A 20,184-nucleotide genomic window follows, 5' to 3' on the forward strand; every position below is an offset into this window, starting at 1 on the left:
AAAGTCTCATCGTAGTCAATCCCTTGAACTTGTCGAAAACCTTTTGCAACAAGTCAAGCTTTATAGACAGTAATATTATCGTCAGCGTTAGTATTCTTCTTGAAGATCCATTTATTTTCAATGGCTTGCCGATCATTGGGCAAGTCAACCAAAGTCCACACTTTGTTCTCATACATGGATCCCATCTCAGATTTCTTGGCCTCAAGCCATTTTGCGGAATCTGGGCTCACCGTCGCTTCTTCATAGTTCGTAGGTTCATCATGGTCTAGCAACATAACCTCTAGAACAGGATTACCGTACCACTCTGGCGTGGATCTTAATCTGTTTGACCTATGAGTTTCAGTAACAACTTGATCTGAAGTTTCATGATCATCATCATTAACTTCCTCACTAATTGGTGTAGGTGTCACAGGAACCGGTTTTTGTGATGAACTACTTTCCAATAAGGGAGCAGGTATAGTTACCTCATTAAGTTCTACTTTCCTCCCACTCACTTCTTTCGACAGGAACTCCTTCTCTAGAAAGGATCCAAATTTAGCAACAAACGTTTTGCCTTCAGATATGTGATATAAGGTGTACCCAATAGTTTCCTTTGGGTATCCTATGAAGACACATTTCTCTGATTTGGGTTCGAGCTTATCAGGTTGAAGTTTTTTCTTCACATAAGCATCGCAGCCCCAAACTTTAAGAAATGACAACTTTGGTTTCTTGCCAAACCATAGTTCATAAGGCGTCGTCTCAATGGATTTCGATGGTGCCCTATTTAACGTGAATGCAGCCGTCTCTAAAGCATAACCCCAAAATGATAGTGGTAACTCAGTAAGAGACATCATAGATCACACCATATCTCGTAAAGTACGATTACGACGTTCAGACACACCATTACGTTGTGGTGTTTCGGGTGGCGTGAGTTGCGAAACTATTCCGCATTGTTTCAAATGAAGACCAAACTCTTAACTCAAATATTAACATCCACGATCAGATCATAGAAACTTTATTTTCTTGTTACGATGATTTTCAACTTCACTCTAAAATTCTTTGAACTTTTCAAATGTTTCAGATTTATGTTTCATTAAGTAGATATACCCATATCTGCTTAAATCATCTATGAAGGTGAGAAAATAACGATACCCGCCGCGAGCCTCAACATTCATCAGACCACATACATCTGTATGTATGATTTCCAACAAATCTGTTGCTTGCTCCATAGTTCCGGAGAACGGAGTTTTAGTCATCTTGCCCATGCGGCACGGTTGACAAGTACCAAGTGATTCATAATCAAGTGGTTCCAAAAGTCCATCAGTATGGAGTTTCTTCATGTGCTTTACACCAATATGACCTAAACGGCAGTGCCACAAATAAGTTGCACCATCATTATCAACTCTGCATCTTTTGGCTTCAATATTATGAATATGTGTATGACTACTACCGAGATTCAATAAGAATAGACCACTCTTCAAGGGTGCATGACCATAAAATATATTACTCATATAAATAGAACAACCATTATTCTTTGATTTAAATGAATAACCATCTCACATCAAACAAGATCTAGATATAATGTTCATGCTCAACTCCGGCACCAAATAACAACTATTCAAGTCTAAAACTAATCCCGAAGGTAGATGTAGAGGTAGCGTGCCGACTGCGATCACATCGACTTTGGAACCATTTCCCACGCACATCGTCACCTCGTCCTTAGCCAATCTTCGCTTAATTCGTAGTCCCTGTTTCGAGTTGCAAATATTAGCAACAGAACCAGTATCAAATACCCAGGTGCTACTGCGAGCATTAGGAAGGTACACATAAATAACATGTATATCACATATACCTTTGTTCACCTTGCCATCCTTCTTATCCGCCAAATACTTGGGGCAGTTCCGCTTCCAGTGACCAGTCTGTTTGCAGTAGAAGCACTCAGTTTCAGGCTTAGGACCAGACTTGGGTTCCTTCTCTTGAGCAGCAACTTGTTTGCCGTTCTTCTTGAAGTTCCCCTTCTTCTTCTCTTTACCCTTTTTTTCAAAACTAGTGGTCTTGTTGACCATCAACACTTGATGCTCCTTTTTGATTTCTACCTCCGCAGCCTTTAGCATTGTGAAGAGCTCGGGAATTGTCTTATCCATCCCTTGCATATTATAGTTCATCACGAAGCTTTTGTAGCTTGGTGGCAGTGATTGAAGAACTCTGTCAATGACACTATCAACAGGAAGATTAAATCCCAGTTGAGTCAAGTGATTTTGATACCCAGACATTTTGAGTATATGTTCACTGACAGAACTATTATCGGTGTCAAAACCGGCGGATCTCGGGTAGGGGGTCCCAAACTGTGCGTCTAGGCGGATGGTAACAGGAGACAAGGGACACGATGTTTTTACCTAGGTTCGGGCCCTCTCGATGGAGGTAAAACCCTACTCCTTCTTGATTAATATTGATGATATGGGTAGTACAAGAGTAGATCTACCACGAGATCAAGGAGGCTAAACCCTAGAAGCTAGCCTATGGTATGATTGTTGTTTGTCCTATGGACTAAAACCCTCCAGTTTATATAGACACCGGAGAGGGCTAGGGTTACACAGAGTCGGTTACAATGGTAGGAGATCTACATATCCGTATTGCCAAGATTGCCTTCCATGCCAAGGAAAGTCCCTTCCGGACACGGGACGAAGTCTTCAATCTTGTATCTTCATAGTCCAGGAGTCCGGCCGAAGGTATAGTCCGGCTATCCAGACACCCCCTAATCCAGGACTCCCTCAGTAGCCCCTAAACCAGGCTTCAATGACGACGAGTCCGACGCGCAGATTGTCTTCGGCATTGCAAGGTGGGTTCCTCCTCCAAGTACTTCATAGAAGATTTTGAAGACAAAGGTAGTGTCTGGCTCTGCAAAATAAGTTTCCACATATTGCCATAGAGAGAATAATATTTACACAAATCTAATCTACTGACGTATTCCGTAGCGTGACATCACACCACGGCCAAGTCTTTATTCGAATCATTTTACTATCCCACCTCAGCGCGTTTAGCGAGGCGGTTTCCTTGGCACGTCTTGTCAAAGCATAGATCGTGTCCCCTTATTCCGGGATTCTCATCAATACGGGTGTGGGTAACCCAACCGCGCCCTTGATTACGACGCTTGGGAGATAAGCGAGTTTTACCAGGCTGGTGGGGACGCATAGTCGCGTCCGCCCATATAAGGGGATAAGGATCCACCTTTTCATCCACGCCTTCTTCCTCCTTTGCCTATCCATTTCCGCGCACTCGAGATCCAGCGCCCAAGTCCGCACACCCCACCTCAACCTTCTCCAGCCATGTCCGGAGCGGGAGGCAAGTGGATGGTCTCCTTCGTCATGGAGGGACACATCAAAAAACTGAGGAAGGCCGGATACTTGTCTAACGACATTGCGCACCGGCTTCCCGAAGGGGGGCAGCTCATCCCCACCCCTAGGCCCCATGAGAGGGTGGTGTTCCTCCCCCATTTCCTCCGCGGACTGGGCTTCCCTCTCCACCCATTTGTCCGGGGGCTCATGTTCTACTATGGCCTGGATTTCCACGATCTGGCCCTGAACTTTGTCCTCAACATCTTGGCGTTTATCGTCATGTGCGAGGCTTTCCTCTGCATCCGCCCCCATTTCGGCCTATGGCTCAAGACTTTCAATGTCAAGCCAAAGGTTGTGCGCGGCACCCAGGCGGAGTGCGGAGGCGCCATGGTGGGCAAGATGCCCAACGTCCTATGGCTCGAGGGCTCCTTCGTGGAGACCCTGAAGGGGTGGCAATCAGGGTGGTTTTACATCACCGAGCCGCGCAACCCTGAATGGGTCGCAGCCCCTGAGTTCCGATCCGGACCCCCTACATGGCTCACCTCCTGGAAAGAGACGGGCCTGTCGTGGGGTAAAAAAGGAGAGCTGACCGGACTCCAAACATGCGTCCAAACCCTGGTGGACAAGAAGCTCAAACTTGTCAACGTAGTCCAGGTTATGCTCATCCGCCGGATCCTCCCGTGTCAACAACGGGCTTTCAACCTGTGGGAGTTCGACCCGGCGCAGCACCGAACTCTGAGCAGGCTCTTCAACACGACGTACGAAGATGCCTGGAAGGTGCTTTTCAAGGGCGCTGAGGCCCCCGCATCCGCTACCGCGGATCGCAGATTCAGCACGCAGCGTCACGCTATTGCAGTAAGCTGTTTTACCTTTTACAGGGTGTTAGTTTTTCATAGTTTGACTCCATGCGGGAGCTAAGCTCCCTTACCTTTGACAGGATTGGCAGGAGACGTCCGGACAGATCAACTGTCCGGCTCCTTTGCTTGAAGGCCCAGCGGACACTCGCTTGGCAAAGCTGCTGGTTCCGGCACCCTATGTGGTCCCGGGGAAGAAGACCAAGAAGAAGGCCACGGGGACTCGAAAGAGTGCCCGGCGCCTGGAGGTGTCGGGTTCATCATCCGACGACTCCAAGACGCACTCCTCCCATGAAGACGAGGAGGAGGAAGAGGAGACCTCTCCCCCTCCAGCGGGGGGAGGGAAGAAAAGGAAGGCCGCCCCAACTGGGGAGGCCAAAGGGTCCAAGAAGGGGAAGACCCTTCTCCAGACAACTCCACCAACACCGACGACGGCGAAGAGGAGTGGCCGCATAGGGCCAAGCCCCTGGCAAGATCGTAAGTATTCGGACACCAGAGCAATTCATAGTGTTCCTTTCTTGCACAGCTCCTCCTTACGCCGAATATGCCTATGCAGTCCGCCCAAGGCCGGGCTCGACGAATCGTCGAGTGGCTCCCTGGATTCGTCGGATGTGAATTCGCTTCCGACGGCTACCCCCCCCCCCCACCCTACGAATGACGCCGAAGTGGCATCCCAACAGGTTCCAAGCCAGGAGGAGGTGGTCCTGGAGGCGCCGCAAGGCGACCTCCCGGACTCCAGGCGTAAAGGGGATAGAACCCCCAAGGGCTCCAAGTCCGGCCTTGAGCCGGACACTATGTCGGAACCTTCAACGGTTCCGGACTCCGGTAGGCAGCCTCCTTCCAAGAGGAGCAAGCCTACCGAGCCGGTGACCTCCGTCTAACCGGAGGCACCGGACAATTTGCTAGAGGTGCTTAACGGTGCCTCCATCGACGAGGAGCACCGCACTACTATGAGTGCGGTGATCCAGAAGGTTCAGTCCGCCAAGAGCGGACTGGCTGAAGCCTGTGCCAGCCTTCTAACAGGCTTTGAGGTAAGTTAAGAATATGTAAAAATATTGCCACATAGACAGTAGCCCCTGATGCTCTGTTTGGCGTTCGGAAAGAAAAGCCGAATAGAGGATCTAATAACATTCGTAGGAGTCTAACATAATCAAGTCAATATGCGTATGCAGGCTTCGCTGCTGGCCTCCGCCGCACTGACTGCAGAGGTGGATACGCTGAAGCAAAACCTTGTGCGGTCCGAGAACGAGCTCGGCCATGCCAAGAGGCAACTTGAGGAGAAGGAAGGTAAGTAATACCTTGCGCAAATATATAGAGAAGATGTGGTTGCAAAAAATGACAGGATCAACGTGCTATTATAGGGGCCACGACCGAGGTGGCAACCCTTAAGAAAGAACTGTCTGAGGCCGAAAATAGAGCGGCCGCGGAGCGCGCAGAGAGAGGGAAGCAGGAGGCGCGGGGGGAGGAGGTGCAGAAAGAGCTCCAGGCTCTCGTGAAAAAACACGAGAGTTTGGAGCTTGACTCAAAGACGCAAGCGTCCGAGCTTGCGGCAGCCCTCGAAAGCGCGAAGTCTGCCAAGGCTGAAGCCCAGAAAGCCCTCCAAGAAATTGAAGCGATGAAGAAGATAGCGGCGGGTAAGGCATTCATTATGCAAAGCAAGCACGTGAAAGTGAATTACTTGTTACTTACCCGAGTCCGGAGCTCTCCAGGAGCATTCGCAGATTTGCCCCGCAGTGCGTCTGATACCGCCGCCTACTACCGAGCCGAAGAGGGGAGCTCGACGGAGAAGGTGTTCTGGTCTCAGTATGCTGAGGCCGGACACCTGGTGCCTTTGAGCGACCAGCTGAAGCAAATGGTCGAGCTCCACAAGGTGGCCGAACAGGCCATAAAGGGCCTCATAGTTCGGCTTTGGCCTGGAGAGGCTCTGCCTGGGAGCTACTTCGGGCTGGTGAGGCGGCTGGTGGATGCCTGTCCACGGCTTGAAGTGTTGGGGAACGTTGCAGAAAACAAAAAAATTCCTACGTTTCACCAAGATCAATCTATGGAGTCAACTAGCAACGAGAGGAGAGTGCATCTACATACGCTTGTAGATCGCGAGCGGAAGCGTTCAAGAGAACGGGGATGATGGAGTCGTACTCGCCATGATCCAAATCACCGATGACCAAGTGCCGAACAGACGGCACCTCCGCGTTCAACACACGTACGGAGCGGATGACGTCTCCTCCTTCTTGATCCAGCAAGGGGGAAGGAGAGGTTGATGAAGATCCAGCAGCACGACGGCGTGGTGGTGGATGTAGCAGTGATCGCAGCAGGGCTTCGCCGAGCTTCTGCGAGAGGGAGAGGTGTAGCAGGGGAGAGGGAGGCGCCAAGACTTGAGGTGTTGCTGCCCTCCCTCCCCCCTCCTTTATATAGGCCCCCTAGGGGGGTGCGCCGGCCCTAGGAGATGGGATCTCCTAGGGGGGCGGCGGCCAAGGGGGTGGAGTACCCCCAAAGGCAAGTGGAGGCGTCCCCTCCCCTAGGGTTCCCAACCCTAGGCGCATGGGGGGCCCAAGGGGGGGGCGCACCAGCCCATTATGGGCTGGTTCCCCTTCCCACTTCAGCCCATGGGGCCCTCCGGGATGGGTGGCCCCACCCGGTGGACCCCCGGGACCCATCCGGTGGTCCCGGTAAAATACCGGTGACCCCGAAACTTTCCCGATGGCCGAAACTACACTTCCTATATATAATTCTTCACCTCTGGACAATTCTGGAACTCCTCGTGACGTCCAGGATCTCATCCGGGACTCCGAACAACTTTCGGATTACTGCATACTCATATCTATACAACCCTAGCGTCACCGAACCTTAAGCGTGTAGACCCTACGGGTTCGGGAGACAAGCAGACATGACCGAGACGACTCTCTGGTCAATAACCAACAGCAGGATCTGGATACCCATGTTGGCTCCCACATGCTCCTCGATGATCTCATCGGATGAACCATGATGTCGAGGACCTAGTCAATCCCGTACTCAATTCCCTATGTCAATCGGTACGTTACTTGCCCGAGACTCGATCATCGGTATCCCAATACCTTGTTCAGTCTCGTTATCGGCAAGTCACTTTACTCGTACCGTAATGCATGATCCCGTGATCAACAACTTGATCACATTAAGCTCATTATGATGATGCATTACCGAGTGGGCCCAGAGATACCTCTCCGTCGTACGGAGTGACAAATCCCAGTCTCGATTCGTGCCAACCCAACAGACATTTTCGGAGATACCTGTAATGTACCTTTATAGTCACCCAGTTACGTTGTGACGTTTGGCACACCCAAGGCACTCCTACGGTATCCGGGAGTTGCACAATCTCATGGTCTAAGGAAATGATACTTGACATCTAGAAAAGCTACAACAAACGAACTACATGATCTTTGTGCTATGCATAGGTTTGGGTCTTGTCCATCACATCATTCTCCTAATGATGTGATCCCGTTATCGATGACATCCCCATGTCCATAGCCAGGAAACCATGACTATCTGTTGATCAATGAGCTAGTCAACTAGAGGCTCACTAGGGACACATTGTGGTCTATGTATTCACACATGTATTACGATTTCCGGATAAAACAATTATAGCATGAATAATAGACAATTATCATGAACAAGGAAATATAATAATCATTTCATTATTGCCTCTAGGGCATATTTCCAACAGTCTCCCACTTGCACTAGAGTCAATCATCTAGTTACATTGTGATGAATCGAACACCCATGGAATTCTGGTGTTGATCATGTTTTGCTCTAGGGAGAGGTTTAGTCAACGGATCTGCTACATTCAGGTCCGTATGTACTTTACAAATCTCTATGTCTCCATTTTGAACACTTTCACGAATGGAGTTGAAGCGACGCTTGATATGCCTGGTCTTCCTGTGAAACCTGGGCTCCTTGGCAAGGGCAATAGCTCTAGTGTTGTCACAGAAGAGAGTCATCGGGCCCGACGCATTGGGTATGACTCCTAGGTCGGTAATGAACTCCTTCACCCAGACTGCTCCGTGTGCTGCCTCCGAGGCTGCCATGTACTCCGCTTCACATGTAGATCCCGCCACAATGCTTTGCTTGCAACTGCACCAGCTTACTGCCCCACCATTCGAAATATACATGTATCCGGTTTGTGACTTAGAGTCATCCAGATCTGTGTCGAAGCTAGCGTCGACATAACCCTTTACGACGAGCTCTTCGTCACCTCCATAAACGAGAAACATTTCCTTAGTCCTTTTCAGGTACTTCAGGATATTCTTGACCGTTGTCTAGTGTTCCTTGCCGGGATTACTTTGGTACCTTCCTACCAAACTTACGACAAGGTTTACATCAGGTCTGGTACACAGCATGGCATACATAATAGAACCTATGGCTGAGGCATAGGGGATGACACTCATCTCTTCTATATATTCTGCCGTGGTCGGACATTGAGATGAGCTCAATTTCATACCTTGCAACACAGGCAAGAACCCCTTCTTAGACTGATCCATATTGAACTTCTTCAATATCTTATCAAGGTATGTGCTTTGTGAAAGACCTATGAGGCGTCTTGATCTGTCTCTATAGATCTTGATGCCTAATATATAAGCATCTTCTCCAAGGTCCTTCATTGAAAAACTCTTATTCAAGTAGTCCTTAATGCTGTACAAAAGTTCTATATCATTTCCCATCAAAAGTATGTCATCTACATATAATATGAGAAATGCTACAGAGCTCCCACTCACTTTCTTGTAAACGCGGGCTTCTCCATAAGTCTGCGTAAACCCAAACGCTTTGATCATCTCATCAAAGCGAAATTTCCAACTCCGAGATGCTTGCACCAGCCCATAAATCGAGCGTTGGAGCTTGCACACCTTGTCAGCATTCTTAGGATCGACAAAACCTTCCGGCTGCATCATATACAATTCTTCCTTAAGGAAACCATTAAGGAATGCCGTTTTGACGTCCATTTGCCATATCTCATAATCATAGAATGCGGCAATTGCTAACATGATTCGGACGGACTTCAGCTTTGCTACGGGTGAGAAAGTCTCATCGTAGTCAACCCCTTGAACTTGTCGATAACCCTTAGCGACAAGCCGAGCTTTATAGATGGCACATTACCATCCGCGTCTGTCTTCTTCTTAAAGATCCATTTATTTTCTATGGCTCGCCGATCAACGGGCAAGTCAGTCAAATTCCATACTTCATTTTCATACATGGATCCTATCTCGGATTTCATGGCTTCCAGCCATTTGTCGGAATCCGGGCCCGCCATCGCTTCTTCATAGTTCGAAGGTTCACCATTGTCTAACAACATGATTTCCAAGACAGGGTTACCGTACCACTCTGGTGCGGAACGTGTCCTTGTGGACCTACGAAGTTCAGTAGGAGCTTGATCAGAAGTATCTTGATCATCATCATTAACTTCCTCTCTAATCGGTGCAGGCACCACAGGAACATTTTCCTGAGCTGCGCTACTCTCTGCTTCAAGAGGCAGTACTTCATCAAGCTCTACTTTCCTCCCACTTACTTCTTTCGAGAGAAACTCCTTCTCTAGAAAGGATCCATTCTTGGCAACGAAGATCTTGCCTTCGGATCTGAGGTAGAAGGTATACCCAACAGTTTCTTTAGGGTATCCTATGAAGACACATTTTTCCGACTTGGGTTCGAGCTTTTCAGGTTGAAGTTTCTTGACATCAGCATCGCATCCCCAAACTTTTAGAAACGACAGCTTAGGTTTCTTCCCAAACCATAATTCATACGGTGTCGTCTCAACGGATTTCGACGGAGCCCTATTTAAAGTGATGCGGCAGTCTCTAAAGCATAGCCCCAAAATGATAGCGGCAAATCGGTAAGAGACATCATAGATCGCACAATATCTAATAGAGTGCGATTACGATGTTCGGACACACCATTACGCTGAGGTGTTCCAGGCGGCGTGAGTTGTGAAACTATTCCACATTTTCTTAAGTGTGTGCCAAATTCGTGACTCAAGTATTCTCCCCCACGATCTGATCGCAAGAAATTGATTTTCCTGTCACGTTGATTCTCAACCTCACTCTGAAATTCCTTGAACTTTTCAAAGGTCTCAGACTTGTGTTTCATTAAATAGACATACCCATATCTACTCAAGTCATCAGTGAGGGTGAGAACATAACGATAGCCACTGCGATCCTCAACACTCATTGGACCGCACACATCAGTATGTATGATTTCCAATAAGTTGGTTGCTTGCTCCATTGTTCCTGAGAACAGAGTCTTGGTTATTTTACCCATGAGGCATGGTTCGCACATGTCAAATGATTCGTAATCAAGAGACTCTAAAAGTCCATCTGCATGGAGCTTCTTCATGCGTTTGACACCTATGTGACCAAGGCGGCAGTGCCACAAGTATGTGGGACTATCATTATCAATCTTACATCTTTTGGTATTCACACTATGAATATGTGTAGCAATACGCTCGAGATTCATTAAGAATAAACCATTCACCATCGGAGCATGACCATAAAACATATCTCTCATATAAATAGAACAACCATTATTCTCGGATTTAAATGAGTAGCCATCTCGAATTAAACGAGATCCTGATACAATGTTCATGCTCAAAGCTGGCACTAAATAACAATTATTGAGGTTTAAAACTAATCCCAAAGGTAAATGTAGCGGTAGCGTGCCGATGGCGATCACATCGACCTTGGAACCATTCCCGACGCGCATCGTCACCTCGTCCTTCGCCAGTCTCCGCTTATTCCGCAGCTCCTGCTTTGAGTTACAAATGTGAGCAACCGCACCGGTATCAAATAACCAGGAGCTACTACGAGTACTGGTAAGGTACACATCAATTACATGTATATCACATATACCTTTCGTGATGCCGGCCTTCTTGTCCGCTAAGTATTTGGGGCAGTTCCGCTTCCAGTGACCATTTCCCTTGCAATAAAAAACACTCAGTCTCAGGCTTGGGTCCATTCTTTGGCTTCTTCCCGGTAGCTTGCTTACCGGGCGCGGAAACTCCCTTGCTGTCCTTCTTGAAGTTCTTCTTACCCTTGCCTTTCTTGAACTTAGTGGTTTTATTCACCATCAACACTTGATGTTCCTTTTTGACTTCTACCTCTGCTGATTTCAGCATTGAATATACCTCAGGAATGGTCTTTTCCATCCCCTGCATATTGAAGTTCATCACAAAGCTCTTGTAGCTCGGTGGAAGCGACTGAAGGATTCTGTCAATGACCGCGTCATCCGGGAGATTAACTCCCAGCTGAGTCAAGCGGTCATGCAACCCAGACATTCTGAGTATGTGCTCACTAAATGAACTATTTTCCTCCATCTTACAGCTGAAGAACTTGTCGGAGACTTCATATCTCTCCACCCGGGCATGAGCTTGGAAAACCATTTTCAGCTCTTCGAACATCTCATATGCTCCGTGTCGCTCAAAACGCTTTTGGAGCCCCGGTTCTAAGCTGTAAAGCATGCCGCACTGAACGAGGGAGTAATCATCAGCACGTGTCTGCCAAGCATTCATAACGTCTTGTTCTGCAGGGAAAGTAGGTGCTTCACCTAGCGGTGCTCGTAGGACATAATCTTTCTTGGCAGCTATGAGGATGATCCTCAGGTTCCGGACCCAGTCCGTATAGCTGCTGCCATCGTCTTTTAGCTTGGTTTTCTCTAGGAACGCGTTGAAGTTGAGGACAACGTTGGCCATTTGATCTACAAGACATATTATAAAGATTTTAGACTAAGTTCATGATAATTAAGTTCATCTAATCAAATTATTTAATGAACTCCCACTCAGATAGACATCCCTCCAGTCATCTAAGTATAACATGATCCGAGTTAACTAGGCCGTGTCTGATCATCACGTGAGACGGACTAGTCAACATCGGTGAACATCTTCATGTTGATCGTATCTTCTATACGACTCATGCTCAACCTTTTGGTCTTCTGTGTTCTGAGGCCATGTCTGTACATGCTAGGCTCATCAAGTCAACCTAAGTGTTTGCATGTGTAAATCTGTCTTACACCTGTTGTATGTGAACGTTGGAATCTATCACACCCGATCATCACGTGGTGCTTCGAAACAACAAACTGTCGCAACGGCGCACAGTTAGGGGGAACACTTTCTTGAAATTATTATGAGGGATCATCTTATTTACTACCGTCGTTCTATGTAAACAAGATGCAAAAACATGATAAACATCACATGCAATCAAATAATAGTGACATGATATGGCCAATATCATATAGCTCCTTTGATCTCCATCTTCGGGCTCCATGATCATCTTGTCACCGGCATGACACCATGATCTCCATCATCATGGTCTCCATCATCGTGTCTCCATGAAGTTGCTCGCCAACTATTACTTCTACTACTATGGCTAACACGTTTAGCAATAAAGTAAAGTAATTTACATGGCGTTTCTCAATGACACGCAGGTCATACAAAAATAAAGACAACTCCTATGGCTCCTGCCGGTTGTCATACTCATCGACATGCAAGTCGTGATTCCTATTACAAGAACATGATCTCATACATCACATATATATCATTCATCATTCATCACAACTTTGGCCATATCACATCACATGACACTTGCTGCAAAAAAACAAGTTAGACGTCCTCTAATTGTTGTTGCAAGTTTTACGTGGCTGCAATAGGGTTCTAGCAAGAACGTTTTCTTACCTACGCCAAAACCACAACGTGAATTGCCAATTTCTATTTACCCTTCATAAGGACCCTGTTCATCGAATCCGATCCGACTAAAGTGGGAGAGACAGACACCCGCCAGCCACCTTATGCAACTAGTGCATGTCAGTCGGTGGAACCGGTCTCACGTAAGCGTACGTGCAAGGTTGGTCCGGGCCGCTTCATCCCACGATGCCGCCCACAACTACTTTGTGTTCTACTCGTGCATAGTAACTACGCATAGACCTAGCTCATGATGCCACTGTTGGGGAACGTTGCAGAAAACAAAAAAAATTCCTATGTTTCACCAAGATCAATCTATGGAGTCAACTAGCAACGAGAGGAGAGTGCATCTACATACCCTTGTAGATCGCGAGCGGAAGCGTTCAAGAGAACGGGGATGAGGGAGTCGTACTCGCCGTGATCCAAATCACCGATGACCAAGTGCCGAACGGACGGCACCTCCGCGTTCAACACACGTATGGAGCGGATGACGTCTCCTCCTTCTTGATCCAGCAAGGGGGAAGGAGAGGTTGATGAAGATCCAGCAGCACGATGGCGTGGTGGTGGATCCAGCAGTGATCGCAGCAGGGCTTCGCCGAGCTTCTGCGAGAGGGAGAGGTGTAGCAGGGGAGAGGGAGGCGCCAAGACTTGAGGTGTTGCTGCCCTCCCTCCCCCCTCCTTTATATAGGGCCCCTAGGGGGGTGCGCTGGCCCTAGGAGATGGGATCTCCTAGGGGGGCGGCGGCCAAGGGGGTGGAGTACCCCCAAAGGTAAGTGGAGGCGCCCCCTCCCCTAGGGTTCCCAACCCTAGGCGCATGGGGGGCCCAAGGGGGGGGGCGCACCAGCCCACTATGGGCTGGTTCCCCTCCCAACTTCAGCCCATGGGGCCCTCTGGGATGGGTGGCCCCACCCGGTGGACCCCCGGGACCCATCCGGTGGTCCCGGTACAATACTGGTGACCCCGAAACTTTCCCGATGGCCGAAACTACACTTCCTATATATAATTCTTCACCTCTGGACAATTCCGGAACTCCTCGTGATGTCCAAGATCTCATCCGGGACTCCGGACAACTTTCGGATTACTGCATACTCATATCTATACAACCCTAGCGTCACCGAACCTTAAGTGTGTAGACCCTATGGGTTCGGGAGACAAGCAGACATGACCGAGACGACTCTCTGGTCAATAACCAACAGCAGGATCTGGATACCCATGTTGGCTCCCACATGCTCCTCGATGATCTCATCGGATGAACCACGATGTCGAGGACCTAATCAATCCCGTCCTCAATTCCCTTTGTCAATCGGTATGTTACTTGCCTGAGACTCGATCATCGGTATCCCAATACCTTGTTCAGTCTCGTTACCGGCAAGTCACTTTACTCGTACCATAATGCATGATCCCGTGATCAACCACTTGATCACATTGATCTCATTATGATGATGCATTACCGAGTGGGCCCAGAGATACCTCTCCGTCATACGGAGTGAAAAATCCCAGTCTCGATTCGTGCCAACCCAACAAACACTTTTGGAGATACCTGTAATGTACCTTTATAGTCATCCAGTTACGTTGTGACGTTTGGCACACCCAAGGCACTCCTACGGTATCCGGGAGTTGCACAATCTCATGGTCTAAGGAAATGATACTTGACATCCAGAAAAGCTACAGCAAACGAACTACACGATCTTTGTGCTATGCTTAGGTTTGGGTATTTCCATCACATCATTCTCCTAATGATGTGATCCCGTTATTGATGACATCCCCATGTCCATAGCTAGGAAACCATGACTATCTGTTTACAACGAGCTAGTCAACTAGAGGCTCACTAGGGACACATTGTGGTCTATGTATTCACGCATGTATTACGATTTCCGGATAATACAATTATAGCATGAATAATAGACAATTATCATGAACAAGGAAATATAATAATCATTTCATTATTGCCTCTAGGGCATATTTCCAACATGAAGTAATCAAGCGCTCCGTCTGCATCGAAGGTGCCCGTAGGGCGCTTGCCCGTGCTAAAGTGCACTGGGGCAAGATGGATGCGGAGAAGCTGGTGAAGGACGGGCCGCCGCCAGGCAAGGAGCATCGAGTCCCGGAAGCGTATTATGAGGGCGTCCTGAAGGGTGCCCGCCTTATAGCAGATGAATGCTCCAAAGATGTAATTTTTGAGTAAACTCGCATTTGTGATCCTGTACGCTGAAAACTTGTTCATATGCGCTAAGCAACGCTTTTGAATTTAAAATATTACCTTCTGTGCGGCCGTTTATCAAATTTGAGAGATGGCTAGTCGTCGGCTTCTACCCCCATGCCACGAGTGCTGGGGTGTTCGGGATAAACATGAGCGCTCTTTTCCCATTCTTGGGTCCTTCGAGGGAGGCGCTCAACACAACGAACAAGGCAATCGGACTATAATGCTTGAACACTCTCACTTAGCCATAGAATTCTATAATTTTAAATTTCGGCAAAACCCCTAGTGTTCGGAAGACCGAGTTCGGGGCGCTATCCACGCCTAGGCCGGACAAAGCCGACTCCTCGCTCTAAGCGGCATAAGTCTTTAGGGACTCGAAAACTCTCGAACAGCGACCAGCTCTCGCCTCATCATGACGGTCAGTTTTAGCTTTCTCTACTGAGGTGTTTAGCCCAGCTCAACTGGGGCACAATCGCAGTAGTTCTCCTAGTGCTACCTTAGCCGATATAACGGAACATAAGGTACCAAAACATAGGAGCCAGGCAAACCCAACTATTGACCCAAGACATGATTCGGAGCCGATGCATATAATGCTATAAGTTCGGGGTGCCACACTTGTGAAAGTGTTCAGACTTCTCACACCGTATTGTGGGGTACTTAAGCCCCTGGCGTATTGGCCATACCAAAGTGTACGGGTGCAACATGTCATTAATGAACATATATTCGTAAAAAAGAGTAATGCAATAATAGACGGAAGCTACGCATTGTTTATTTTAAAAAAGCTGCGATCAAAGCAGAACGATACAAATAGTGCAATAAGCAAAAGATGGGACTATTAACATGTCCTTTCCAGGGGCGAGCTGCGGAATGGTATGCGAAACAGGTATACTGCTCGTTATAGAGACGACCTTAGAGTTCCATAGTGCGGCGTAGCTTTCTGCTTCCCTGGTTGTATCGTTTGTGCAGCAATTTTTACTGCCAGACAAGCCTTCCGAAGAATGGAGTCCTGAAAATAAGAGAAAATTAAGAAATCGGCAGCCCCTAGTGCGGTTTAAGCCGCGTTTTGGGCGTGCCGTGTTGGTGCCCCTCCCCCTGTGCCCATGGTATTTCCAGAGCGTAGTTATGTACGCGCAACACTGGTTTTGCAAGTTCGTGAGGGCTGGGGTTGGGGCCGCATTGCTACGCTTGCTCGGAATGTGCCAGGCGGTCTTGTTGTAGGTTACTCCGGGCATGCTTGACGGTGTCCAGACGTTTAATGGCCGGACTGGAGAATTGCCTTGAGAGGCTTCTTTGTACTTCCGCTGCGATAGCCGCCGTATGCTCCTCCGTTCGGAGAGAGCGTTCGGTGTTTCCATTGACCGTGATGACTCCTCGAGGGCCTGGCATCTTGAGCTTGAGGTATGCGTAGTGCGGCACCGCATTGAACTTGGCAAATGCGGTTCGCCCGAGCAGTGCATGATAGCCACTGCGAACGGGACTATGTCGAAGATTAACTCCTCGCTTCAGAAATTATCCGGGGATCCGAAGACCACTTCAAGTGTAACTGAGCCTGTACAGTTGGCCTCTACACCTGGTATGACGCCTTTAAAGGTCGTTTTAGTGGGTTTAATCCTCGAGGGATCGATGCCCATTTTCCGCACTGTATCCTGGTAAAGCAGGTTCAGGCTGCTGCCGCCGTCCATAAGGACTCTAGTGAGGTGAAATCCATCAATAATTGGGTCTAGAACCAATGCGGCGAATCCGCCATGACGGATGCTAGTGGGGTGGTCCCTTCGATCAAAATTGATCGGGCAGGAAGACCATAGGTTGAACTTTGGGGCGACTGGCTCCATCGCATATACGTCCCTTAGCGCACGCTTCCGCTCCCTCTTGGGGACGTGGGTTGCGTATATCATGTTCACCGCCCGCACTTGTTGGGGAAAACCTTTCTGTCCACTGTTCTTCGGCCGGGGCTCCTCCTCGTCATCGCTATGCAGCCCCTTGTCTCTGCTTTCGGCATTTAACTTGCTTGCCTGCTTGAACACCCAACAATCCCTGTTGGTGTGATTGGCTGGTTTTTTGGGGCTGCCATGTATCTGGCATGAGCGGTCGAGTATTCGGTCCAAACTGGACGGGCCCGGAGTATTTCTTTTGAATGGCTTTTTCCGTTGACCGGGTTTAGAGCCTCTGAATCCGGCATTAACTCCTGTATCCTCAGTATTGTCGCCGTTAATGTGGTGCTTTTGCTTGTTGCGACACGACCTGCCACTGCTGTCCTTGGTATCCGAATTACCAGGGCTCTTAGTCATGTTATTGCTGCGAGCTAGCCAGCTGTCTTCTCCCGCGCAAAAGCGGGTCATAAGGTTGGTGAGGGCTGCCATTGATTTCGGCTTTTCCTGTCCTAGGTGCCGTGCAAGCCACTCGTCGCGGATGTTATGCTTGAAGGCTGCTAGGGCCTCTGCGTCCGGACAGTCGACGATTTGATTTTTCTTGGTTAGGAACCGTGTCCAGAATTGTCTAGCCGATTCCTCTGGCTGCTGAATTATGTGGCTAAGGTCATCGGCGTCTGGTGGTCGCACATAAGTGCCCTGGAAATTGTCGAGGAGTGCGGTTTCCAGGTCCTCCCAACAACCAATTGATTCTGCTGGCAAGCTGTTAAGCCAATGCCGAGCTGGTCCTTTAAGCTTGAGTGGGAGGTATTTGATGGCGTGTAGGTCATCACCGCGGGCCATGTGGATATGAAGGAGATAGTCCTCGATCCATACCGCAGGATCTGTTGTGCCATCGTATGATTCGATGTTCACGGGTTTGAAACCCTCGAGGATTTGATGAGCCATTACTTCATCTGTGAAGCATAGTGTGTGTGCGGCGCCTCTGTATTGGACTATATCATGATGCAGCTCAAACGAGCTTTGTCTACTGTGTTCGGCCCGGCCGGATTTACTGTATTCGGAGTGACGATTACCGTCTCATGCCGTAGGGTGCCCATGCAATCCGTAGATCGATCTTGTTTGCCCTACCTTGTCCTCCAATATATCTCGCAGGTCTGGTGCATTTTCCCGTGCCTTGGTATTTTTTGAGCTGTGCCGGGGTGCGGCTTGAGTGGAGGGCCGAGAGGCCTCTCTGTCGCGGCCACGGGGTGGCTAGTCGGCCGCATCATGCACTGGTGATGTAGGTTTAGGTGCTTCCTCCTCTAATCGGGGTAGCAACCTGCGCTTTGGGTAGCTCTTGGAGGGGCGTTCGAGTTCATACTCTTCGGCCGCAAGGACTTCAGTCCATCTGTCGACTAGCAAATCTTGATCAGCTCTAAGCTGTTGCTGTTTTTTCTTGAGGCTGCTCGCCGTGGACATAAGCCTGCGTTTGAAACGCTCTTGTTCGATGGGATCCTCCGGCACGACAAATTCGTTGTCGTCGAGGCTTGCCCCGTCTTCGGAGGGAGGCATATAATTATCGTCCTCGACCTCTCTGTCTGCCGCTCTCTCATGAGGGCTGGCTTCTCCATCTTCCTATGCTGAATCTTGCTGGAGGTGGTTGTCTTCGGCACTGCCGGGGTGTTATTATCTCCTGTGCCGGAATCACTGTTTTTGCTTTGGCAGGATTTAGAGCGGCGCCGCTGACGCCGGCGCTTAGGCTGCTTCTTGGAGGGGTCATCCTCCGCTGTTCCATCGCCATTGCCTTCTTTTGGGGTGTCCACCATGTATATATCATATGACGAGGTGGCTTCAGTGCCCTATAGGCGCTGGTTCTTGATCGTCTCCTGCATCGGCGTCCATACCGTCGATGTCTTCGGAGTCGAAGTCGAGCATGTCGGTTAAATCATCGACAGTGGCTATGAAGTGGGTGGTGGGTGGGCTTTGAATTTCTTCATCATCCGCATCCCAACCTTGCTGACCATAGTCTGGCCAGGGCTCTCCTGATAAAGAGAGATACTTTAGTGAATTCAGAATATCGCCGAAGGCGAGTGCTGAAAGATGTCCGCGGCGGTGAACTCCATGATCGGCGCCCAATCGGGTTCGTTCGGTAGGGGCGCGGAGGGCTCGGAGTCTGGAGAGGAGTCCGGCTCCTTGGAGTCACGGGCTTCGCAGAGAATAGGGCTGGTGTTCGGCTCGATCACCGTAGAGATTGCAGCCCCCGAGGCGGTGTCCACCCACCCATCCTCGATTGGCGCAGTTGGCTCCGAATTAAGGGTCGGAGCTGATGCGGGTGCGGCCTCCAGGGCACTGTTCGGCGGCAGAGCTAGATCATGCCCATCGTGACAGTGCGGCGTGCTCGGCTGCAGCTCGAATCCGTCGAAGATCAAGTCTCCGCGGAGGTCAGCCGTGTAGCTCAAACTTCCAAATCTGACCTGATGGCCAGGGGCGTAGCTTTCGATCAGCTCCAGATGGCCAAGCGAATTGGCCCGTAGTGCAAAGCCACCGAATACGAAGATCTGTCCGGGGAGGAAGGTCTCACCCTGGATCGCATCGCTGTTGATGATCGGAGAAGCCATCGGGCCTAAAAGTGATGACACAGAGGAACTCTCATTGAAAGCACCAATGTCGGTGTCAAAACCGGCGGATCTCGGGTAGGGGGTCCCGAACTGTGCGTCTAGGCGGATGGTAACAGGAGACAAGGGACACGATGTTTTTACCCAGGTTCGGGCCCTCTCGATGGAGGTAAAACCCTACTCCTGCTTGATTAATATTGATGATATGGGTAGTACAAGAGTAGATCTACCATGAGATCAAGGAGGCTAAACCCTAGAAGCTAGCCTATGGTATGATTGTTGTTCGTCCTACGGACTAAAACCCTCCGGTTTATATAGACACCGGAGAGGGCTAGGGTTACACAGAGTCGGTTACAATGGTAGGAGATCTACATATCCGTATCACCAAGCTTGCCTTCCACGCAAAGGAAAGTCCCTTCCGGACACGGGATGAAGTCTTCAATCTTGTATCTTCATAGTCCAGGAGTCCGGCCGAAGGTATAGTCCGGCTATCCGGACACTCCCTAATCCAGGACTCCCTCAAGTATTCTCCTCCATCGTGCAGCTATAGAACTTATTGGAGACTTCATATCTCTCAATCCGGGCATTTGCTTGAAATATTAACTTCAACTCCTGGAACATCTCATATGCTCCATGACGTTCAAAACGTCGTTGAAGTCCCG

Source organism: Triticum urartu, chromosome 1, assembly GCF_003073215.2.
Source record: "Triticum urartu cultivar G1812 chromosome 1, Tu2.1, whole genome shotgun sequence".
Classification (NCBI taxonomy): Eukaryota; Viridiplantae; Streptophyta; class Magnoliopsida; order Poales; family Poaceae; genus Triticum; species Triticum urartu.